The following is a 27,031-nucleotide window of genomic DNA, read 5'->3' as shown; positions in this document are numbered from 1 at the left end:
GGCATCTTCAAACATCTTCAAAGGCATCTTCAAATGCCTTTGACGGCATGGTTCAAACATCTAAGGACGCATAAGTGTAGCTTATATCTGGGACCTCACTTCAGGACCTGGCAAGCTCAGGGTAGTCGGGCATCTCATCTGGCATCTCAGAAATCAAAAGGCAAGTGTCCCCAAAATACAAAGAAGGTGCATGCCCTTTATTTTGTTAGCATTTCTTCTATTGCGCCATCTCCTAAGCAGTCCCAGCCTGGCTTGGATTCAAGAAAGGGGACATAAACCCCACCCCTTGATGAAAAATAGTGTCAAAGAATTTACAGAAGCATTTTAGAGCCAGCACAGTGGGTAAGCATCCATACCTGAGAGGCCAAGGGATGGCATCTAATGTCTTCTGAAGGGTGTCTTAATGGAGACATGGAGTTCTCTGTGGATAAAAGGAAAGAGGCAAGATTGTAAGTTTAGGACACGGTCCAGCAAGATGGCACTTCTAAATATTCCTGATGCCCATTAGAAATTACCATTGTATTTTTGTAACATGTGTGTATATATATGAATATACTCACAACAGACAAATATATAAGAGAAACAGCATTAGCAAATACCTAGAGAAAGAATAAGTATTAAACATAACCTGAGGAAAACAGACTGGAGAATTTCAGAGAAGTAAGTGTGTTTACTTCACTTAAACATAGGTATTGATAGCTATGTGCTCAGTGGTGTCTGACTCTTTGTGACCCTAAGGGCTGTAGCCTGCCAGGCTCTTCTGTTCATGGGAGTTCTCTAGGCAAGAATACTGGAGTGGGTTGCCACGCCCTCCTCCAGGGGATCTTCTCAACTCAGGGATCAAACCCACGTATCTTATGTCTCCTGCATTGGTGGGTAGGTTCTTTACCAGTAGTGCCACCTGGGAAGCCCCATATTTATGGACACACACATATATATATGGATCCTTAAACCTGCATAGTCATCAACGTGTATGTATGTGCATATACAGACAGAGCAATGAATAGGAGTTTGCAAAATAAAGAAACATATTCATGTTTCATTTTATCCAGAATCAGGAATTATTTTATTATCAGTAAGGACTTTCGAAAATACTACTTTCATTATATATTAACTTGTGCATCTTTGTTCATTTCAGTAAAATTCCTAGCATTATGTCTCTAAAGTATAATATGTGATCAAACAGTGAATATCTATTTCAGTGTTGAGTAACTTCTCTATACTCTTAAGTACTTGCTCAACCAGGATTATGTTTTGCAGAAAAAAATTAAAACCATTGACCATTTTATCGCTAATGTCCGCTGATTTTGTGGTTGGAACAATTGGTTATCCTGTACTTACATTAAGTAATATAGCACTTAGCAATTTTGCAAGATGCTATTCTAGTCATTTGCATATATATTTAACCATGCTTTACAGTAGATACAAAATAATGACATACCCAAGGAAAGGGGTGAATGTGTAGGTATGCAAGCTGCTACTGCTTCTGACACCCGCACCCAGCAAAGCAGATGAAATTGTGTTCCTGGGATGTTTAAGGACTTTTAGAGTGCTTCCTACCAGCAGCATCTAGAGACCAATTACTGAACACTCTCCATAGGCGGCTTGCCACAGGGTTTTTAAATGGATGAATAATATATAAACTCTCTGCCTTCCCACTGAGAAAGACTGAAGCAGCCTCTGAGAGAAATAGCCTATTGGAGTTGAACTAAAAAGGACATAATTCGAAACTGGAACTAAAGTCTTTTGTGTTTGCATATCTTATTGGTCGTAAGGTTGCACTGTGTGTGTGTTAGTCACTCAGTTGTGTCCAGGTCTTTACGACCCTATAGACTGTATAGAGGAGCCTATCAGGCTCCTCTGTCCATGGGATTCTCCAGGCAAGAATACTGGAGTGGGCTGCCATTTCCTCCCCCAGGGGATCTTCCCGACCCGGGGTGGAGCCCAGGTCTCCTGCATGGCAGGCGGATGCTTTACCATCTGAGCTCCTAGCAAAGCAGAGATGTAATGGGTCAGGGTGGACAACATCATTGAGTCTGGAATAGAAAGAATGGAAAGGAAAACTGAACTCCGAGTTCAAACCTGAAAACCTGGTTTATGTAGGAATTTGTAATATGAAATTAATGGAAGAAATGTGCAGCATTTGAAAGCCTGAAAGTATCCTAGAGTATTATATAGGGTATCTTGCACCCTTCACAGTATATTCTGGAGGCCTGAAGGGCCTGCTGAGTTTCCTGGGAACAACTACCTACAGAGGTGGCGCTGGATTCGGGGTTTCATTCTCGTCTTCCTTGTTGCAGGCATCATGCACAGTGTATAATAATTAGGAATAACAGATACGCCTACTGTGTGCATGGAGAATTGCTGCTCCTAGTTTACAATGAGATATTCAAATACATTGTCTCATTTAATTTTAACAACAATTCTCTATGCTGTTTATGAAAACAATTCTTATGGTTCTTTTACCTGAGATTCTGTGTCGGGTCTGAGAAGTTCAGCATCTTTGGTGAGTCTCATAGGTAGACAGAATAGAGCCTGTCATACAGAGTGAAGTCAGTCAGAAAGAGAAAACAAATACGTGTATATGTGGAATCTAGAAAAATGTTATGAATGAACCTGTTATTAATAGCAGGGCAGGAATAGAGGTGTAGATATAGAAAATGGATGTGCAAACCCAGGGAGGGTGGAGTGAATTGGGAGACTGGGATTGAATATATACACCACCCTGTGTAAGATACCTACTGGGGAAGTGCTGTTCAGCACACGGAGCTCAGCCTGGTGTTCTGTGATGACCTAAAGGTGTGGAAGTGGGGAGGGAGGTCCATGAAGGAGGGGCTGTATATGTATGGCTGATCAACTTTGTTGTCAACAGCAGAAGCTAACACAACATTGTAAAACAACTATTTATATACTCCAATTGGAGTATATTTACTCCATTAAAAAAAAATCTACTTTTTATGAGTTTTCTGAACGGATCAAATTATGCAACAAAGCTAGTAAGATGCCTGAAGAGTGTCTTCTAAGAATTTAGTACCTCATTCATTCATAATATATATGAAGCATTCAAGTTTCTCAGATGCCAGTCACTCTCACAGGAGCTAGAAATACAGTTGTGAGTATGACAAGGGCCGCTATTGGCCCCTACTAGCCTGCAACCTCATAAAAAACTTGCATGTGAGATCAGCGAAGCTACAGGAATTGCGTTTGATATGTGAGAAGTCAGAAGGGAAAAAATGTTAACATTAAAGTGAAAACAGTTGAACGCAGATCTCTCAATTCCTAGAGTTTTCCAAATTTGCTGGCGCATTGAGTACAGCACTTTCACAGCATCATCTTTTAGGATTTGAAATAGCTCAACTGGAATTTCATCACCTCCACTAGCTTTGTTCATAGTGGTGCTTCCTAAGGCCCACTTGACCTCACATTCCCGGATGTCTGGCTCTAGGTGAGTGATCACACCATCGTGGTTATCTGGGTCCTGAAGATTTTTTTGTACAGTTCTTCTGTTTATTCTTGCTACCTCTTCTTATTATCTTCTGCTTCTCTTAGGTCCATACCATTTCTGTCCTTTATCGAGCTCATCTTTGCATGAAATGTTCCCTTGGTATGTCTAATTTTCTTGAAGAGATCTCTAGTCTTTCCCATTCTATTGTTGTTCTCTTTTTCTTTGCATTTATCACTGAGGAAGGCGTTCTTATCTCTCCTTGCTATTCTTTTGAACTCTGCATTCAAATAGATATATCTTTCCTCCTCTCCTTTGCCTTTCACTTTTCTTCTTTTCACAGTTATTTGTAAAGCCTCCTCAGACAACCATTTTGCCTTTTTGCATTTCTTTTTCTTAGGGATGATCTTGATCACTGCCTCCTGTACAATGTCACAAACCTCTGTTAATAGTTCTTAGGCATTCTATCAGATCTAATCCCTTGAGTCTATTTGTGACTGCCACTGTACGCAATTTAGGTCATACCTGAATGGTCTAGTGGTTTTCCTACTTTCTTCAATTTAAGTCTGAATTTTGCAATGAGGAGTTCATGATCTGGGCCACAGTCAGCTCTCAGTCTTGCTTTTGCTGACTGTATAGAGCTTCTCTATCTTTGGCTGCAAATAATATAATCAATCTGATTTTGGTGTTGACATGTGTAGAGTCTTCTCTTGTATTGTTGGAAGAGAGTGTTTGCTATGACCAGTGTGTTCTCTTAGCAAAACTCTATGAGCCTTTGCCCTGATTCATTCTGTACTCCAAGGTCAAATTTGCCTGTAACTCCAGATGTTTCTTGATTTCCTACTTTTGCATTCCACTCCCCTATAATGAAAAGGACATCTTTTTTTTACGTGTTAGTTCCAGAAGGTCTTGTAGGTCTTCAAAGAACCATTCAGCTTCAGCTTCTTCAGCATTACTTGTCAGGGCATAGACTGGGATTACTGTGATGTTGAATGGTTGGCCTTGGAAGCAAACAGAGATCATTCTGTCGTTTTTGAGATTGCGTCCAAGTACTGCATTTTGGACTCTCTTGTTGACTATGATGGCTACTCCATTTCTTCTAAGGGATTCTTGCCCACAGTAGTAGATATGATGGTCACCTGAGTTAAATTAACCCATTCCAGTTCATCTTAGTTTGTTGATTCCTAGAATGTTGATGTTCACTCTGACCACTACCAATTTGCCTTGATTTACGGACCTAACATTCCAGGTCCCTATGCAGTATTGCTCTTTACAGTATTGGACCTTGCTTCTATCACCAGTCACATCCACAACTGGATGTTGTCTTTTGCTTTTGCTCTATCCCTTCATTCTTTCTGGAGCTATTTCTCCACTGATCTCTCATAGCATATTGGGCACCCACCAACCTGGGGAGTTCATCTTTCAGTGTCCTATATTTTTGCCTTCTCATACTGTTCCTGGGGTTCTCAAGGCAAGAATACTGAAGTGGTTTGCCATTCCCTTCCCCAGTAGACCACGTTTTGTCAAAACTCTCCACCATGACCTGCCAGTCTTGGATGACCCTACAAGCATGGCTCATAGTTTCACTGAGTTAGACAAGGCTGTGGTCCATGTGATCAGATTGGTTAGTTTTCTGTGATTGTGGTTTTCATTCTGTCTGCCTTCTGATGGAGAAGGATAAGAGGCTTAAGGAAGCTTCCTGATGGGAGAGACTGACTGAGCAGGAAACTGGGTCTTGTTCTGATGGGTAGGGCCATACTCAGTAAATCTTTAATCTAATTTTCTGTTGATGGTTGGGGCTGTGTTCTCTCCTTGTTATTTGACCTGAGGCCAAAAGATGGTGGAGGTAATGAAGATAAAGGTGACCTCCTTCAAAAGTTCCCAGGCATGCACTGCTGCACAGTGTCCCCAACCCTGCAGCAGGCCACTGCCGACCCGTGTCTCTGCCAGAGACTCCTGGACACTCATGGCCAACTCTGGGTCAGTTTCTTGTGGGATCACTGCTCCTTTCTCCTGGGTCCTGGTGCACACAAGATTTCATTTGTGCCCTCAAAGAGTCTGTTTTCAGTCCTGTGTAAGTTCTGGCAGCACAATGGTGGGCTTAATGGTGACCTTCTCCAAGAGGGCTTATGCCATACCCAGGTCTGCTGCACCCAGAGCCCCTGCCCCTGCAGCAGTCTACTCTTGACTGGTACCTCTGCAGGAGACACTCAAACAGTTCTGTCTCAATCTCTGTGGGGTCTCTGGGTCCTGGTGCACACAAGGTTTGTTTGAGTGCTCTGAGTCTCTCTAGTGGGTATTGGGTTTGATCATAACATTATTTCATAAGAATTATCATTCACATCAGTTCAGTTCAGTTGCTCAGTCCAGTCTGACTTTTTGTGACCCCATGAATTGCAGCACGCCAGGCGTCCCTGTCCATCACCAACTCCTGGAGTTCACGCAAAGCCATCGAGTCGGTGATGCCATCCAACCATCACATCCTCTGTCATCCCCTTCTCCTCCTGCCCCCAATCCCCCCCAGCATCAGAGTCTTTTCCTATGAGTCAACCCTTCACATGAAGTGGCCAAAGTACTGGAGTTTCAGCTTTCGCATCATTCCTTCCAATGAACACCCAGGACTGATCTCCTTTAGAATGGACTGGTTGGATCTCCTTGCAGTCCAAGGGACTCTCAAGAGTCTTCTCCAACACCACAGTTCAAAAGCATCAATTCTTTGGTGCTCAACTTTCTTCACAGTCCAACTCTCACATCCATACATGACCACAGGAAAAACCATAGCCTTGACTAGATGGACCTTTGTTGGCAAAGTACTATCTCTGCTTTTCAATATGCTATCTAGGTTGGTCATAACTTTCCTTCCAAGGAGTAAGGGTCTTTTAATTTCATGGCTGCAATCACCGTCTACAGTGATTTTGGAGCCCCCAAAAATAAAGTCTGACACTGTTTCCACTGTTTCCCCATCTATTTCCCATGAAGTGGTGGGACCAGATGCCATGATCTTTGTTTTCTGAATGTTGAGCTTTAAGCCAACTTTTTCACTCTCCTCTTTCACTTTCACCAAGAGGCTTTTGAGTTCCTCTTCACTTTCTGCCATAAGGGTGGTGTCATCTGCATATCTGAGGTTATTGATATTTCTCCCAGCAATCTTGAGTCCAGCTTGTGCTTCTTCCAGCCCAGCGTTTCTCATGATGTACTCTGCATAGAAGTTAAATAAGCAGGGTAACAATATACAGCCTTGACATACTCCTTTTCCGATTTGGAACCAGTCTGTTGTTCCATGTCCAGTTTTAACTGTTGATTCCTGACCTGCATATAGGATTCCCAAGAGGCAGGTCGGGTGGTCTGGTATTCCCATCTCTTTCAGAATTTGCCACAGTTTATTGTGATCCACACAGTCAAAGGCTTTGGCATCATCAATAAAACAGAAATAGATGGTTTTCTGGAATTCTCTTGCTTTTTCGATGATCCAGTGGATGTTGGCAATGTGATCTCTGGTTCCTCTGCCTTTTCTAAAACCAGCTTGAACATCAGGAAGTTCACGGTTCAAGTATTGCTGAAGACTTGCTTGGAGAATTTTGAGCATTACTTGACTAGCCTGTGAGATGATTGCAATTGTGTGGTAGTTTGAGCATTCTTTGGCATTGCCTTTCTTTGGGATTGGAATGAAAACTGACCTTTCCAATCCTGTGGTCACTGCTGAGTTTTCCAAATTTATTGGCATATTGAGTGCAGAACTTTCACAGCATCATCTTTCAGGATTTGAAAGAGCTCAACAAAAATTCCATCACCTCCACTAGCTTTGTTCGTAGTGATGCTTTCTAAGGCTCACTTGACTTCACATTCCTGGATGTCTGGCTCTAGGTGAGTGACCACACCATCGTGATTATCTTGGTCGTGAGGATCTTTCTTATACAGTTCTTCCATGTATTCTTGCCACCTCTTCTTAATATCTTCTGCTTCTCTTAGGTCCATACCATTTCTGTCCTTTATTGTGCCCATCTTTGCATGATATGTTCCCTTGGTATCTCTGATTTTCTTGAAGAGATCTCTAGTCTTTCCCATTCTGTTGTTTTCCTCTATTTCTTTGCATGGATCGCTGAATAAGGCTTTCTTATCTCTTCTTGCTATTCTTTGGCACTCTTCATTCAGATGCTTATATCTTTCCTTTTCTCCTTTGCTTTTTGCTTCTCTTCTCTTCACAGCTATTTGTAAGGCCTCCCCCATCCATTTTGCTTTTTTGCATTTCTTTTCCATGGGGATGGTCTTGACTGGGAGCTGACTGTGGCTCAGATGAACTATGGACTGTGGTTCATGACATCATTCACTTATGATTAATTAAATCATTAAAGGCCTGGTTGCCTTCCATTTATGCTACACAGATAGACTGTATGAGTGGTCTCTTTATCCGTGGTCAGCCCTTCCATTTAGCCCTTATTTTATAATGATTTATTTAATGAGTCAAGCAAAAAAGGAAGGAGACAGATGCTGATGCAGTAAAATAAAAATAATTACATTATTAATGGCTGATTGTAGTTTCTAAGGACAATCACTTGGAGTAAAGTCTAGAGCTCAGGGGGTTTCCCTCAGTGGGTCAGAGATAAACAATCCACCTGCCAAAGCAGGAGCCGTAGGTTCGATCCCTGGGTTGGGACGATCCCCTGAAGGAGTGTATAGTAACCCACTCCAGTATTCTTGCCTGCAGAATCCCATGAACAGAGGAGCCTGGCAGTCTACAGTCCATGTGGTCACATAGAGTCAGACACAGCTGAAATAACTTAGCACACACATACGCTAATTCCCAAGACTAATACACAACTTCTAGATTTGTCTGTCTGGGTTCTATACCAACTCTCAAGAATTAGATATGTGTGTTTTTATATAATACTTTCTTAAAAGTAGTTAGAAATGTTGAGGTCAATGTTGAGACAGAAGAAAATGCTGTTGATACTTAATGAGAGAGCTTTCCAGCATTAGCTCCTCTGTGATGGAAAATTTAAACATGTGCAGAAGTAGCAAGAGTCCCTGTACATCCATCACTCTCAGCTTCAACCATTATTAGCTCAAAGTCTCATCTATATTCTTATCCACTTCTCCCCCCATACTGTTTTTAAACGTATCCCAGACAGCATATAATCTTCTCTGTAAATATTTCAGTGTGTATCACTAAAGAAATAAGACTCAGAAAAAGGTATCACCTTCAAAAGACTTCCACAATGATTCCCAGGGAGAGTGTTAGGAAGATAAGCAAAATGTGCCTCTTGCAAAAAGAACTAAAATAAAACACTAATTGTAACCACGGTGAGCACTTCCAATGCAAAATTAAATTCGTAGAACTCACTTTTACAGACGAGTTCTTAAAAATTGGGAATTACACTGTCAATCTTCTCAAGGTGGAAAGACCAGCAATTTCAACAGGAACGCACACAAAACACTTTGTTGGGAAATGTCTTCTTCCTGCCTGGTATTAGCTGTGTGGCACTGAGATGATTGTTTTCCTTTTCCCACCTGTTACCTGAATATATGCTCCTCTCTGTAGACACGGCAAATCCTCCTGATGGGTTATTATTCCCCAATGGTGTTGATGATGTGAATTACAAAAGTATCTGAGACAAGAAATGAGAATCCTGGAGGCAGCCCAGAAGGAGAGCATCTCTGACTGCTCTCATGAGTATGATGCTTATTCTGTTACTTGATCCTCAGACATAGATGTGAGAGCAGTGAGTCCAAAGAAGGGAGCTTGGAAGACAAGCAGAAAAAAAGTTTGAATTTTTAAAATATATACATGTACATATAGATAGATAGATACCCTTAGATGGCACTAGTCGTAAAGGACCTGCATACCAGTGCAGGAGACATAAGAGACACAGCTTCAATCCCTGGAGACGGGAAGGGCAGCCCACTCCAGTATTCTGGCCTGGAGAATCCTATGGACAGAGAAGCCTGGTGGGCTACACTCCATGGGGGTCGCAAAGAGTCAGACATGGCTGAAGCGACTTAGTATGCATGCATGCATCCTCTACTTTAAAGCCTTTTAAGACAGCTGAAATAGGAATGCAATCACTAATTATTAAGGGACATGTTCTGTATCAACACCGATATAACATGGGGCTTGCAGAAGTAACGTGATGATGGTACTGGTGTCTCTCAAAAGAAATATGGGAAATGAAGGATGAAGATCTATGTGCTAGAGTAGGGTTCTGATGTTAGAGCATCCTATTCAAACTTGAGGAAAGAGGGCTTCTTTTATTCTAAAAGACCGAAATTTCATTCTTTTCTTTATTCCACAAATACTGACTGAGTGCTTATAACATCTCAGGCATGCTGCTAATAATGCAGAAACAGTCTATTCATTCACAAAGTTAACATTCTAGCTTTGCTTACATAATATATTCAATCTTGGTGCTTATGTTTTTAACATTTTCTTTTCCTTAACCAGCGAAACCCTTTTATGAAATAAATGTTTTAAAGTCAGGCTCACATAGAATAATCAAATGAATTTTAGATGGAACCCTAATAGGTAAAGTATATTAATGTGATTTGACTTTTATAAATATTATATCTGAGTACACAATTCTACTATTGACTTATAAAGGCAATCAATAATACCAAGGAGATTTTTTTGAAGGACAGAAAATGAAAGCAGAGGTTGTAGCTAACAGGCTTCTATCAACCTCAGAAATAGTTTTTCACTGTATGTTATTTTGGCTGCAGCCAAGTGGAGAGACAGATAAATTTTGATACACACAATGATCTTAAATGTCACTATTGTGTTAAAAAAAAATCTGACAATTTGAAGAAACTTTTCAATGAATTTCCCAATATAATTGAAAGGATACTAGCAAGAAATTTTGCATTTCAAATTCAAAAAATTTTGATTTATGTTTATAGTATAGTGGGATTTTTCAGAATTCAGCCTTTCAGGTGAAAAACTTTGTTTCATTTCTGATCTGCATCAACTGTGCAGCCATGGGAAAAATTATTCAGGTGGTCTGTGATTGATTTCCCTAATTCTAAAATGGAAGTGATAATACTAGAGTTGTTCAAATGATCAAGTAATATATAAAATACTTACATATTACGTGGGTCAGAAGTGTTCCATACAGAATATTTGAGATCTAATCCTACTTAATCCCTGGAGAAGGAAATGGCAACCCACTCCAGTATTCTTGCCTGGAGGATCCTATGGACAGAGGAGCCTGGCAGGCTACAGTCCATGGGGTCACAAAGAGTCAGACAGGGCTGAGCACACACACAGTCCTCCTTAATACAACAGAAGTCATGGGGGAGGGGAAGCAGCTCTGTAGACTCACCGAATCTTATTGTTTGATAATCGTGTGCTATGCACGTGCAAAGTGATGTTGACACAATGACAAAGACACATGCTCCGTGTCTGCAGCAGACATTCCGTCAGGAAATGTGTGAGACGAGAGGCGTACCAGGCAAGGGGCTGGCTTGAGTGATGAGGCTGCTTGAGTCAAGAGATTGCCTGGAAGAATAGAGTGTAGTTTTCACCATGACGATGGTAGAGAATAAGGGTTGTTGCATGGTCTGAAAGCAAGCATGATGCAGTACAGCTAAGCAGGGTCAGACCACCCAAGCTTTATAATCCATGTAAGGATTTGAAATTATTACCTCCTTGGACATTGGAAGCCACTGAAGTTTCATTGACAGTTGAACGATATTGGCATTAGAATGACAATTTTCTTTAAGCAAAAAATGAAAGCAGGATGGTCCTTTAGAAGGCTGCTTAATAACTAAGGAAAGCACAGAAAATATCTTGGACTAGACAGTAGCAGTGGAGCAGGAGAAAACAGACAGAAATAATATTTTGGAGGTAGGACTGACAGGAACTTGAAATTGATTGGCTGGGATAAATAATGGAAAGAGAAATCAGAGACTTGGATTTTCAAAGAAGATACTGAGCAAATAATTATGCCATTTTCCAAGATTATGGATTGTTAGTGAAACTAGTTTGAAGAGCAGGTTTTCCGTTTCATATGTGTGTGTGTGTAGTAGTATCAATGGATGGAAAACATCAATTTTAATTACTTCAATAGAGTCTTGCACAAGGCTGACAATCAGTAAGGAGAACTGGACTGAATGTAATAACAATGTTTGAGTTAACATACCATTGTTTATTAAAACTTTGAGGATGAGTGAGATCGTTTTGCAGGAATATTTGAAAGGAGATGACCTATCCAAAGCTTGGAGACAAAGCAACATTTCAGGGTGGTTATGACACAGAAAAAGCAGGCAAAGAGCATAAAAAAGGAATGACAACAGGAAAGAGAAAAACTAAGTGTGTGAGAATTCACAAAAGTCAAGAGAAAACTATTTTCAGAAGAGTGGCCAGCTAATGGTAAACCGCTCCCAAGACACCATACTCATAGGCCCTGAAATGTATCCACTGGACTTAATGACCTGGATGCAGTTTCAATGAGGTGATGAATGCAGAGTCTACCCTGTGATGGGTTGAATTCTCAATAGAAAGTGAGGGAAATAAGTGAATGGCTTATTTGAGGTGTTTTCTGTGAAAGGGGGAGGTATGAGATAACTAGAGGAGATCACAGGGTCAGGGGGAGGTTTTGAGTCCTTGTTTCAGAGACTGGAGAAACCAGAGCAGCCGGAAGTGCTCCTGGGAGGGCTGAGGAGAAAAGCCAAGCTGAAGACATAGATGGGAGTGGGGATGAGGGAGGCAGCAAGGGGAGGCCTGTCTCAGAGCACGGGCAGGAGACTGGCTTCAAGTAGGGGGAGAAGCATGATGAAAGCTGTCTGAGATTTGAGCGCTTTCTTGCGGGGGAAGAGTGTGAAGGAATGTTGAGGCTTTATTTTCTCTGTAAAGGAGATAAGGTCAGCTGTTGTGAAGGAGAGTACACAGAGGGAAAATTGAGTGATTGAATTCAATGTTCTAAGGTACCTTTCAAACTGTCACCATAGAGAGTGGGAGACTGCTGAAGGGAATAGCCCTAAAAACAAGATAGCGTAGCACAAGAAGGCATGCTACTTGTCTCCAGCATTTTAAATGTTCTCTATACCATAATTCATTTGAAACTGGACACTGCTTATTATTTATTAACTAATTGCCATAAATTTTTAAGTGTAATCCAAGACTTTTAGGATCCCTGACAAAGCCATGCACCACAGCCACTTAAAAAGCTTGCTTCATAGACACCTGAGTACAGGCAATTACTGAAACCCTGCCTCTCAAAACCTATTTTTTAAAGTGGAGTGTAGTTGCTTTACAACACTGTGTTAGTTTCCCCTGTAAATTGGCTATATGCATAAATATCTGAGAAGGCACTGGCACCCCACTCCAGTACTCTTGCCTGGAAAATCCCATGGACAGAGGAGCCTGGTAGGCTGCAGTCCATGGGGTCGCTAAAGTCAGACATGACTGAGCGACTTCACTTTCACTTTTCACTTTCACGCACTGGAGAAGGAAATGGCAACCCACTCCAGTGCTCTTGCCTGGAGAATCCCAGGGACGGGGGAGCCCGGTGGGCTGCCATCTATGGGGTCGCACAGAGTCGGACATGACTGAAGCGACTTAGGAGCAGCAGCATAAATATACCCCCTCCCTCATGCATCTCCCTCCCACCCCTCTAGATCATCACAGAGCACAGAGCTGAGCCCCCTGCAAGGTTCCCACTAGCTATCTATTTCACACAGAAAGGGAAAGTACTATCGCTCAGTCATGTCCAACTCTTTGCGACTCCACAGACTGTAGCCCACCATGCTCCTCTGTCCACAGGATTTCCCAAGCAAAAATCCTGGAGGGAAGTATGGGAGGCTTGGGCACACAATTGGAGATGCTGACAAGGCAGATGGATACATAGACTTGGGGTGTGGCAGAGGGTTCTGGGCTGAAGACCTTAGTACATGTATGCGTAGTATTTAAAGACATAAGTAGGGATGATGACTTCCCTGACGGCTCAGGAAGTAAAGAACCCACCTGGAATGCAGGAGACAAAGGTTCCATCCCTGGGTCAGGAAGATTCCCAGGAGGACGGCATGGCAACCCACTCCAGCATTCTTACCTGGAGAATTCCATGGGCTGAGGAGCCTGGCAGGCTATATAGTCCATGGGGTCACAGAGAATGGGACAAAACTGAGTGACTAACCACAGCACACAGGGATGAGGTTTACCAAGAAGGAAGCTTAAATCAAAAATTAAAGAATAGAGGGTAAAATGTTTGATTGGGACAATGTGTAGAGGTCAGAGAGGATGGAAGAAAAGAAAAAAGACAAAAAAGAGTCACTTAGGGAGAAGCAAAACCAAGAGATTGGAGATTAATGAACCTAGAGGGAAAGTGTTTGACATTCAACTGTTACTCAACCGTGTCATTAGTGTTGGAGCTCAAGGATGGAAAACTGTCCTCTGATTTTGGGAAAATGTAAAACGTGGGTAACCTTAGGCACTCCACTGGGCTGGTTAGAGTGGGAACTTGCTTGGAGGTAGAGAGGTATCAATAGCTAGTACTGATGACTTTTTTAAAGGAAATTTTGCTGTGAAAATGAGCTTTACACCTTCAATATAGTGGTATTTGTAGCAGCATCAAAACAGTTTAAATTTAGATAGTATTAAGGCATGTTTAGGATACAGATGCAATGACTGGGAGAGGAAGAGATATTGGTTGCAGAAGAGCAATACTACAGGACCTTCTTCCAAAAGGAACAAGGGGGAGCATCCTGAGAAGAACTGGGGGATGGAGGCCAGGGCACTCTCCTGTCTCTATGAGAAAAAACCAGTATGCCCACGAGGCTCAGGCTGTGGAACCAATAGTGGGAAGACGGCATGGTCCTCTTACGAGTAGATTTTTTCTTTTTCTTTCTTTTTATGAAAAAAGTAAGTTGATGGGTGGAGGACTCAGTGGGCAAGTACTAGAGATTTAAGGAAAGGAGAAAATGTCTGAGATTATCTTCTCATTAAGAGGGTCTGGTGCAATAAAATTAGTATAGCCACTTTGAAAAACAGCGGGAAGTTTCCTTTAAAAATTAAAAATAGAACTGCTGTATGATCCAGAAATTCCAGTCCTGGAAAAATGTATGGAGAAAAAACCATAATTCAATACATGCACCCCAATGTTCATAGCAGCAGTATTTACAATAGCCAAGACATAGAAGCAACCTAAACGTTCACTGACAGATGAACAAATAAAGATAATGTGGTACATACATAACAATGAAATATTACTCAGCCATAAAAAAGAATGAAATAATGCTATTTGCCACAACAAGCATGGACCCAGAGATTATCACACTAAGTCAGAGGAAGACATGCACCATATGAAACCACTTACAAGTAGAATCTACAAAAAGATAAAAATGAAATTATTTACCAAACAGAAATAGACTTACGGATATAGAAAGCAAACCTATAGTTACCAAAGTGAAAAGATGGGGGAGAGGGATAAATTAGGAGCTTGGAATTAACATATAGGTACTGCTATATATAAAAGAAATAAACAACGAGGTCCTACTGTGTAGCACAAGGAACCATACTTGATACCTTGTGACAACCATCACTTCATGGGAAATAGATGGGGAAATATTGGAAACAGTGTCAGACTTTATTTATTTGGGCTCCAAAGTCACTACAGATGGTGACTGCAGCCATGAAATTAAAAGACGCTTGCTCCTTGGAAGAAAAGTTATGACCAACCTAGATAGCATATTCAAAAGCAGAGACATTACTTTGCCAACAAAGGTCTGTGTAGTGAAGGCTATGGTTTTTCCAGTGGTCACGTATGGATGTGAGAGTTGGACTGTAAAGAAAGCTGAGCGCCAAAGAATTGATGCTTTTGAACTGTGGTGTTGGAGAAGACTCCTGAGAGTCCCTTGCACTGCAAGGAGATCCAACCAGTCCATTCTGAAGGAGATCAGCCCTGGGATTTATGAAGGAATGATGCTAAAGCTGAAACTCTAGTACTTTGGCCACCTCATGCGAAGAGTTGACTCATTGGAAAAGACTCTGATGCTGGGAGGGATTGGGAGCAGGAGGAGAAGGGGACGACAGGGAATGAGATGGCTGGATGGCATCACTGACTTGATGGACGTGAGTCTGAGTGAACTCCAAGATTTGGTGATGGACAGGGAGGCCTGGTGTGCTGTGATTCATGGGGTCGCAGAGTCGCATACGACTGAGCAACTAAACTGAACTGAACTGACCTGAAAAACTATCATGGGAAAGAATCTGAAAAGAATTTATATATTAACAATGTGTTAATTCAGGCATAAAGAAAAGTAATTCATTTTTATGTTCATACATATTAAGTTATACATATATATTCAGTTATATATTTATATGTTAAATTATATATGTGTGTGTGTCTTTGTATATTTGTATATACAGGTATATGAATCACTTTGCTGTGTACTTGAAATTAACACATTATCGATCAACTATAAAAAGAAAGAAAGAAAGTGAATCTATCAAGTGAGGTCAGATTTCCTGGCATTGATAAGCTAATAGGATTATAACTAGATGATGTCATTCCTAACCATTTCCATCCCAAGTAAGAGATGACAAAGGGTCAGAAATAGTCCCATTTCTAAGCAGCTGTCAGGTATGCCCTCCCCACTCCATGATGAATCATGCCAGCTCTGATAGCTCTTAGATTTCCCAGAACTTCAGAATAATTCTTTATTTAAAATGGCTAAAGACTAAAAGTGGCTGACTTTATTTTTCTGGGCTCCAAAATCACTTGCAGGTGGTGATTGCAGCCATGAAATTAAAAGATGCTTGCTCCTTGGAAGGAAAGTTATGACCAACCTAGACAGCATATTCAAAAGCAGAGACATTCCTTTGCCAACAAAAGCCCAGCTAGTCAAGGCTATGGTTTTCCAATAGTCATGTATGGATGTGAGAGTTGGGCTACAAAGAAAGCTGAACACTGAAGAATTGATGCTTTTGAACTGTGGTGTTGGAGAAGACTCTTGAGAGTCCCTTGGCCTGCAAGGAGATCCAACCAGTCCGTACTGAAGGAGATCAGTGCTGGGTGTTCATTGGAAGGACTGATGTTGAAGCTGAAACTCTAATACTTTGGGCATCTGATGCGAAGAGCTGAGTCATTGGAAAAGACCCTGATGCTGGGAAAGATTGAGGGCAAAGGAGAAGGGGACGACAGAGGATGAGATGGTTGCATGGCACCGACTCAATGGACATGGGTTTGGGTAAACTCTGGGAGTTGTTGATGGACAGGGAGGCCTGGCGTGCTGTGGTTCATGGGGTCACAAAGAGTCTGACACAACTGAGTGACTGAACTGAACTGAACTGAGAAAGGGAACATCCATCATATACGAACTTTTCTTAGTATCCTCTGATAGAAAATACAGGGAACAGTAGAATCTATGGAGCTCCATTTCCTGACATTTTTTTCTCTTGTTCTTAATCTTAGAAATAAGTCTAGTTTAGAATATGAGTAAACTCCACTGTAGTAAAACAGCAAACACTGTTTAAACTGATTCAAGATGACAGAATGAAGACCCCAAAGGCCAGATTACTGTCCAGTGAAGTCTCAGCAAGGCCATCTTCTGAATGACAAGCCACAGAAATGTGTTTAAGATCTGGGCTGCTGGATACAACAAATGAATCTTCTGGACTTTGCCAGTCACAGCACCACACAGAACAGTCAGCGCCTCCTGTTGTAGGTGCTGGATGAGGGATCTCTTTCTTAACTGAAGCATCAGGAACATTGGCTACCCTATTCACCATCCCTGGGTGAAAACAGCTACACATATGATGGGACCCATGAATAACAGGACAGGGTTTGGAATTGTCATTTAGTCGCTGAGTTGTATCTGTCTGTCTGGGCCCCATGGACTAGAGCCTGGCAGGCTCCTCAGTCCATGGGATTCTCCAGGAAAGAATACTACAGTGGGTAGCCATTCCCCTCTCCAGGGGATCTTCTTGACCCAAGGATCAAACCCATATTGCAGGCAGATTCTTTACTGTCTGATCCACCAGGGAAGACCATCTTACCCAGCATAGTGTATATATGTTAGTCTCAATCTCCCAATTCATCTCACCATGCCTTCCCCACTCAGGGCAGGAATAGAGATTCAGGTATAGAGAACAGACATGGGTTTTCACATCTCTCTCACTTCCCTAATCTGTGGATGATCCCTTTTGTCCAGTATATTGTTTTTACATCGCCAAACATCACCATGCATTTTGTTTTGAAATATCATAACTTTAAATGTCCTTCGAGTTGGTGATGCCATCCAAACATCTCATCCTCTGTCATCCCCTTCTCCTTTCACCTTCAATCTTTCCCAGCATCAGGGTCTTTCCAAATGAATCATTTCTTTGCATCAGGTGGTCAAAGTATTGGAGTTTCAGCTTCAGCATCAGTCCTGCAATGAATATTCAGGACTGATTTCCTTTAGGATGGACTAGTTGGATCCCCTTGCAGTCCAAGAGTCTTACTCTCAAGAGTCTTCTCCAACACTACAGTTCAAGAGCATCAATTCTTCGGTGCTCAACTTTCTTTATAGTCCCAACTCTCACATCCATACATGACCACTGGAAAAACCACAGCTTTGACTAGATGGCCCTCTGTTGGCAAATGAATCGCTCTGCTTTTTAACATGCTGTCTAGGTTGGTCATAATTTTTCTTCCAAGGAGCAAGCATCTTTTAATTTCATGGCAGCAGTTACCATCTGCAGTGATTTTGGAGCCCAAAGAAATAAAGCCTGTCACAACTTGCAGGCATTCATATTCAATTTATATTTAATTCATGTTTACTAGTAAGAGGTAATCAATGTCAGAACATTTTGTATATAATATTTAAGAGAATGTCAAACTTATTATTTAGAGAATGTCATATATACTGTGAGCTAATGATTATTTGATTTTATTTCTGGGGTTTAGAGTCTGGTAAATTTCCATATATATTAAGATTTCTCAATAGGCCTTAAATGATTGAAACTTAGATATATTTGTAATAAATATTTTCTGTTTCCTACTAACTCAAATATAAAGGATAATTTGAAAGATACAATGGGTTACTCTCCTCAATAGAAAGTACCTCAAAAACTCTACAAAGGTACTACTTTGGAAGCTTGGCTAAGGAAACTGACTAAAAGATATTAGTTTTTGTGTCAGAGAAAGGTTGTGTCTACAAAAAGGAAAGTACTTTCATTTGAAAGGACAGTTACATTGCACAGCTGAGTTTCCCTTCGCAGAGATTATAGATTCTGTTCCTAAACTGATACCCTGGGTGGCCAATGATCCCAGCACTTACATGGTACCACCCTTAAGTGAGAAAAGTGTGGTGTATGGCTAGAAATTATTCACAACCTTATCTCAGAGGAAAAAGCAAATCTGACCTCAGAGAAAACTTTCTGAAACAGATCCACAACTCCTCATGGGTGTTTATCAGCGAGTTTCATTCAATAGACAGTGGATTCTGTGGTGCATTTTGGTAAGTCCATACCCTCTGTTTAGAAATCTTCCTGAAAGTATTGCTAGAAATACAGTTATTAGCTTACTCTTAGAACCTGTGCCGTGGCTCTTAATAGCCTACTGGTCAATGAATCCTTAGTTAGAATGCTCTTTCTTAGGGCAAAGCCGTCTTCCCTTGCAACCTCCTCATTTAGCCTCAGTCCTTCTGACAAATTCTCACTCATCTTTTGAAGATTCAGCTTACTGTTTGGATCACTCCAAATCTCTCCCTTATTCTGAAATTCTTCCTTCTTAAAGTTTAGTTTTTTCTGTATTTTTAACTTTTATATTCTGCACATATGCAGGAAGTTATGTATTCCCAGCATAGCTTTTTCACAGGGAAAATAGTTAAAATATCTTACCTTGTGGCTCAGTCAGTAAAGAAACCACTTGCAATGCAGGAGATGTGTGTTTTGTCCCTGGATCAGGAAGATTCCCTGGATAAGGGAATGTCAACCAACTCCAGTATTCTTGCCTGAGAAATCCTATGGACAGAGGAGCCTGGTGGGCTACAGTCCATGGGAGTCACAAAAGAGTCGGACACAACTTCGCGACTAAACCATCACCACTTATCCCATAGAATCAAACCCTCTACTTTGTACAGAGCAAAGCAATACCACTTGTACAAAAACTGGAAGGTGAAAATAAAATTTGTTGACCATCTTCTCTTTTTTTCCAGCACTACTCAAAGCTCTGAAATATATTACCTTTTTAAGTTCTATAATATTCTTTCATGAAAGCTTCATTATATAGGAATAAAAGCTGAGATTTAAGTAAATCAAACCAGATACCAAGATATGAGTCTCAGGGATCAGGATACAAATGAAAATTTGTTTTCCATACTCTAAATGACATTTTCTTTTGATCACATTATATTTAGTCAAATAACGAAGTCTTTTCTCAGAACCCTCTCCTTACACCTCACCCAGCACCACTCACAGAGGGTCCTGGGAGCTATGCAGCTGGGGACCAAAAACCAAAGAAGACAGACAAATCCCAAGAAAGCCAGCTAATGGAAGGAGAGGCATCAAAGCTGAGGCCTAACAGATGTTTACAGAAGAACAGGTTAAGCATGCTTACATGCCCTAGAAGAAGAACCAGAAACCAAGAAAAAGCTCTGATAGGATGGATAAACAACAAGGTCCTACTGTCTAGCACAGGGAACTATATTCAGTATCTTGTGATAAGCCACAATTGAAAAGAGGGTGTAAAAGAATATATATATGTATAACTGAGTCACCTTGCTGTATACCAGAAATTAAGACAGCATTGCAAGTCAACTGCCACTGCTGCTAAGTCGCTTCAGTCGTGTCCGACTCTGTGCGACCCCATAGACGGCAGCCCACCAGGCTCCCCCGTCCCTGGGATTCTCCAGGCAAGAACACTGGAGTGGGGTGCCATTTCGTTCTCCAATGCATGGAAGTGAAAAATGAAAGTAAAGTCGCTCAGTTGTGTCCGACCCTTAGCGACCCTATCATGGACTATAGCCCACCAGGCTCCTCCGTCCATGGGAGTTTCCAGGCAAGAGTACTGGAGTGGGGTGCCATCGCCTTCTCCGTAAGTCAGCTATACTTCTATATATATGTGTGTGTGTGTGTTAAGTCGCTTCAGTCATGTCCAACTTTTTGTGACCCAATGGACTATATGTAGCCTGCCCATATATATCTAGATAGATGGATAGATAGATCTATAAAAGATCCATCCATCTATCTAGAAATGTATGAGAAAAGGCTAAAACATGGCAGAGGTAAGATAACAGGCCAAATTATGAAGAAGAAAAGAGACTCAAAGAAGGGTTGCTTAAATAAGAACATCTCAATTTAGCAACCAAGAGTTATAACTCCTAACCCTACCACACAAATGGTGATGCACCAAGGTCGCAATTCTCATGAGTTTAACATATTAAGAGTTCATTATATACCTAAGACTGAAGGACAATGCCTTGGTTTTTTTAAAGTAGCCACATTTATTAAAAATGGAAATAAACATAATAATCAAACTAATGCTCCAAACATATGCTGTTCACATGGAGGACACTTCAATGAGAAGACATAATAGAGACTGCCTTGCAGTAAGAAGTACAGACTCCTTCTACAAATATGGAGAAATAAAAGGACAAATCTAATTTCCAAAAGACAGTTCACTGTACACATTTTACAGTTTTGTGTAAACTGTCTTAATATGAATCAGATCACTTTTCCACTTGAGCAATTTTTTAACCAAAGAAAAATAAGTGATGTGCTATGCTAAGTCACTTCATTTGTGTCCAACTCTTTGTGATCCCATGGACTGTAGCTCCATAGGCTCCTCCATCCACAGGGATTTTCCAGACAAGAATACTGAAGTGGGTTGCCATGCCTTCCTCCAGGGAATCTTCCCAACCCAGGGATCGAACCCAGGTCTCCTGCATTGCAGGCGAATGTGTTACCATCTGAGCCACAGGGAAGCCCAACTTAAGAGATACTAAGTGTTAAAGATACAGAAATAGACATACTGATTCTAATTAGGAATGTAATTATGATGCTACATTTTTATAATTCCTTTTTCAGTGTCAAAATGATAGCATAGGGAAAGACTTATACGAGGTTGGGGGCGGGGGGGGGGGAAGTCCATTAAGAATTTTGTTAGCATTGCTGTCTAAATAGAGTGGAATGAACAGGTTATGAAGACTTGTATTTTTAATGATTATTGATGTAGTATGGTTTTATGTAAACTTAAAAACTTGATCTACCCTTTATAGGCATCATTTGAAAGCAGATTGGAAACTAGTTTGTCTTAATTGTTTATTTCAGATCCTATAAAGTGAAATATGACTTTATTGTAGACAAAAAGGAAAGTTGAACTGTAGGTAGAATGAGAACCATTAGTTGAGAGGGAATTTTGTTTTCAGATGGTAATTATGAGTTAATCATTTAAAACTAAGTTTGACAAAAATCCTATATAAAATAAAAATGAAATAAAATTTAAAAATAGTTGCAAGGTCACTGGTCAAGAGGCAGGATGGTGGCTTGGACGAAACTTTGTACAGACAAATTGTTATCCAGCTCTGTACCCATTATGGTTGAAGCACAAAAGAAAAATCAACATCGGAAACAGTTACCATCAGCTGGTTAATGACAGACTGTCCAGCTCAGTAAACAGAACTGTCCACTTCTGTGAGGTCTTCGAACCCTCTCTCAGGCCCTCTCCCTCTGCCACCACATCTTTGGGTCCCCATAACCTCAGGCCCTTCACCCCCGACAGGGCCTCTAGGGGACATGGTCTCCTGTGCGGTTCAGCCAGCCCTCTATCATTTCCACTGCTAGGAAGATAAACAGAGCTTCAGATCCTGAAACTGGAGGCAGACGGTGGGCAAACACCTTGAATCCTCTGTTTGTCAAATATTACTGTGCAGATGGACTACTCATCCAGAGGCATCTTATTAAAAGGCAAATTCTGGTCTGGTGGATCTGGAGAAGAACCTGTGAGTCTGACCTTCTAAGCCGCTTTCAGGTGATGCTAAGGTTGCTGGTCTGAGAGGCAGAGATATTGAGAAAGACACTAATGAAAGAAATGGAGGACAAGGGAAACCAACGGAGAGATAGCTTTTGTTCTTGGCTTGTAAGAATAGTGTTAAAATGTCCATTTTCTTAAGGAATCTTCATCCTGTTTTCCATATAAAAGTACCATACAACCTACCAATCCCACTTCGAAGCATACACCCTGCGGAAACCAAAACTGAGAAAAGACACTAGCAGCGCAAATGTTCAATCCAGCAGTATTTACAATAGCTAGGACACGGAAGCAATCTAGATGTCCATTGACAGATGAATGAGTACAAAAATCGTGGCACAAATACACAATCTAAGTATACACGAGAAGACTGTTCAGCCATAAAAAGGAACGCATTTGTGTCAGTTCTAATGAGGTGGATGAACCTAGAGCCTATTATACAGAGGGAAGCAAGTCAGAAAGCGGAAAACAAATGTTGTACTTTAACGCATATATGTGGAACCTACTAATGAACCTATTTGCAGGGCAGCAGTGGAGATGCAGACATAGAGAACAACTTGTGGACACGAGTGGTGGGGGAAGGTGAGGGTTAGGTGCACAGAGAGTGTAGCGTGGGAGCACATGCATTACCATATATAAAACAGACAGCCAGTGGGGATTTGCTGTATGACTCAGGGAACTCAAAATTAGAGGGGAGGGAGAGAGGTTCAAGAGGGAGGCGACGTATGTACACCTATGGCTAACTCATATTGATGCATGGCAGAAACCAAAGCAATATTGCAAAGCAATTACCCTTCCATTAAAAACAGAATAAAAAAATAACTGTCTATATTTCCCAAAGCCATCTATAGAGTGAAGGCAATACCTATCAAAATTCCAATGCCAATTTTCACACAGAAATAGAAAAAAAAAAATCCCAAGATTTATATGGAGCTAGCCACAAAAGACACTGAGTAGCCACAGAAACCTTGAACAAGAATGCATGTAAGAATTAAAGATTTTAAAATTTAAAAATAAAAAACTAAAAAAATAAAAATAAATAAATAATAAATAAATAAATAAATAAATAAAAGAGCAAAGCTGGAGGCATGATGCGCTGGCGCTTGTTCTCAGTCCACAGACCTCACAGCCATAATTTACTTAAATAAGCATAACCAGATGTAACTAATAAAGCTTTGATTTGCCTTAATTCTTACGTTAACTGTTATCCCCAAACATATTAATATAAGACACGACTGAAGCGCCTGAGCACGCACGCATACACTGTGGTGACTGTAATTGCCAGAGCTGTCTTACCACATTCTCTTAATATAATGACATATCTGGACACAGATACAATTATAGTTTTAAAAGAAGCACCAGTCAGAGAATTAGCATCTTAAAAACAGTAAATAATATAAAAATTTCTAATTTCCAAATGACTAATACAAGCCACTCACTTCTTATTAAAGAGTCTTATTAGTTAAAATGTATTTTATACACATAATGGATAAGCACATGTTATGTAAGTCAGCTACACAATATACCATAATGAATACCTTATGAACAGAGCAGGTACATACTCCTTCCTGTTATTTACACTAGTGACTTGTTAAAATACTTGTTTCATAAATTACAGCTTTAAGTCAGTCTCATGTAATATGGGCTACTGTGTTAACCTCAATCCGAAACTTCTCCCAACTCCAACTCGCCTATTACTAAACCTACTGCATTCAGATGTGCCTTTAAAAAACTCAGTATTATTTTATGGTTGCCTTATAGATTCAGGAGCTACTGGGATAGAAAACAGGTGAATTATTCCAGTGCTATGAGGCATCTCTTTACAATTTGAGTTTTAGTTTGGTTGGTTTAGTCCAACATCAAGTGGCAATTAAAATAGACATTGAGTAAAATTAGTTGTTTCTCAAATCATGACTTAAAATCATGTTTAAGGACACTTTACTTCATCTGGTTCACTCTTCATTTAAAGGATAATGAAGATTGGAAGTACACCTTGAAGAAGCTGAGTTTTAGGGCAAGACAAACTCTCTACTCTAAAGCTCCATGACTGTGGACTAAGCTATATGCACTGAAGAATGGGAAATGCTGAGTTTAGACATGGTGACTTTTCCAGAAAGCAACATGGTTTGATGAGGAGGAACAACCTGTCATGAAGACAAAAACAACTCTTGAGCACTTAAACTGTATTCAGAAGAACTCAATGTGTTTCCATGTTGATTGTTAGACTCCTATGGTACAAACTAAAATGCTGGGAAAGATGCTTTTCCAGAGCACAGCGAGAGTCTTCAGGGGGTCAGGACCAGCAGGGTCTCTCTGCTGTTTTAGTAGAGACCCAAGATTCATCCTCCTAGATGAGTGGATGTCATGGAAAGTTTATAATTATTGATGAGGTAATATAATGAACTAAATATTACAGAAATCCTAGGTAACCTTTTAGGGGATGCCCAACCTCTGGGATCTAATGCCTGATGCCCCAAGATGGAACTGATGTAATAATAATAACAGAAATAAAGTTCACAATACATGTAATGTGTTTGAATCATCCGAAACCACCCCCCACACCCTCCATAGTCTTCCAGGAAACTGACTCCTAGTACCAAAAAGATTGGAGACCACTGTTTTAAATGCTCAAAACTTTCAGGTACACAAATGGAATCAAGACCCAAAAAAGGCTGCTTGGATCCCAAGGATAAGGGACTATGACATTAAAATTTAAAACTCCTTAAACACATTGTCATGATGTGGCATTACTTTAACTTGTTTGGGAATAGGTCATCAAAACTTATACAACTGTTTCCCAAGAATGGCTATTTATTTAGTTCTTATTTATCTCCTAGTTTAACCTCAAGAAAAAGTAATTGGCCATTAGCCTTTAAAAGTGAATCACAACAAACTGTAGAAAATTCTTAGAGATGAGAATATCAGACCACCTTACCTGTCTCCTGAGAAACCTGGTCAAGAATCAACAGTAACAACCATACATTAAACAATGGACTAGTTAAAAATTGAGCAAGGAGTATGACAAAGCTGTATACTGTCACCTTGATTATTTAACTTCTAGAGTATATCATGTGAAATGCCAGGCTGGGTGAATCACAAACTGTAATTAAGATTGCTGGGAGAAATATCAACAACCTCAGATATGCAGATGACACCACTCTTATGGCAGAAAGTGAAGAGGAACTAAACAGCCTCCTGATGAAAGTGAAAGAGTAGAGTGAAAAAGCTCGCTTAAAATTCAACATTCAAAAATCTAAGATTCTGGCATCTGGTCCCATTATTTCATGGCAAATAGACAAAAGGTGGAAACAGTGACAGGCTTTATTTTCTTGGGCTCAAAAATCACTGCAGATGGACTGTAGCTGTGAAATTAAAAGATACTTGCTGCTTGGAAGAAAAGCTATGACAAACCTAGACAGCATATTAAAAAGCAGAGACATCACTTTGCTGACAAAAGTCTGTATAGTCAAAGCTATGGTTTTCCCAGTAGTCATGTATGGATGTGAGATTTGGACCATAAAGAAGGCTGAGTGCTGAAGAACTGATGTTTTTGAATTTGTGATGTGAGAGAAGATTCTTGAGAGTCCCTTGGACTACAAAGAGATCAACCAGTTAATTCGAAAGGAAATCAGTCCTGAATATTCATTGGAAGGACTGCTGCTGAAGCTGAAGCTCCAATACTTTGGTCACCTGATGCAAAAAGCTGACTCATTGGAAAAGTCCGTGATGCTGGGAAAGATTCAGGGCAAAGGAGAAGGTGACGACAGAAGATGGAATGGTTAGATAGCATCACTGACTCAATGGACATAAATTAGAGCAGACTCCATGAGATGGTAAAGGACATGGAAGCCTGGCATGCTGAAGCAACTGAACAACAACAAAATGGAAGTAAAACATCCTATTAAATATTTAAAAGGGACCTAGCCCACACACTGCTTAAATAATCTAATTATAGCAAGAGAATCCACATAATTCATCATAACACTCACTGCTATTTGCTTGAATTCACTCATCCTGATTTTGGTTCCTTCTTAATTTTTTCCAAGAAATTGATTGACCATAAAATGTTCCTCCTTAAATAATATTCCAATAAAATTAACAATACAGGACCATGAGTTCTTGAAAATTGATAAAGGATAAAGCAAACACCATCCTGCTGCTGCTGCTAAGTCACCTCAGTCGTGTCTGACCCTGTGTGACCCCATAGATGGCAGCCCACCAGGCTCCCCCGTCCCTGGGATTCTCCAGGCAAGAACACTGGAGTGGGTTGCCATTTCCTTCTCCAATGTATGAAAGTGAAAAGTGAAACTGAATTCACTCAGTCACGTCCGACCCTCAGCAACCCCATGGACTGCAGCCTTCCAGGCTCCTCCATCCATAGGATTTTCCAGGCAAGAGTCCTGGAGTGGGGTGCCATTGCCTTCTCCAAAACACCATCCTAGTATGCTATAAAACATCACAGGGTGTAATTAAAAGAAAATAATATAGATAGCCATTCCCCTGCAACAGAACCCACTGTGTTTGAGTCAAATAAGCAGTACAGAAAACGGTGGTGGGGGGAGTGAAAATGATGTTGGTGGGAATGAAGGTGATGATTTCTTTTTCACATTTGAAATTTACATAGATAACTTAAAATTTCATAAAAATG

Source organism: Ovis aries, chromosome 2 (genome assembly GCF_016772045.2).
Source record: "Ovis aries strain OAR_USU_Benz2616 breed Rambouillet chromosome 2, ARS-UI_Ramb_v3.0, whole genome shotgun sequence".
NCBI lineage: Eukaryota > Metazoa > Chordata > Mammalia > Artiodactyla > Bovidae > Ovis > Ovis aries.
This window is presented reverse-complemented; position numbering follows the sequence as displayed.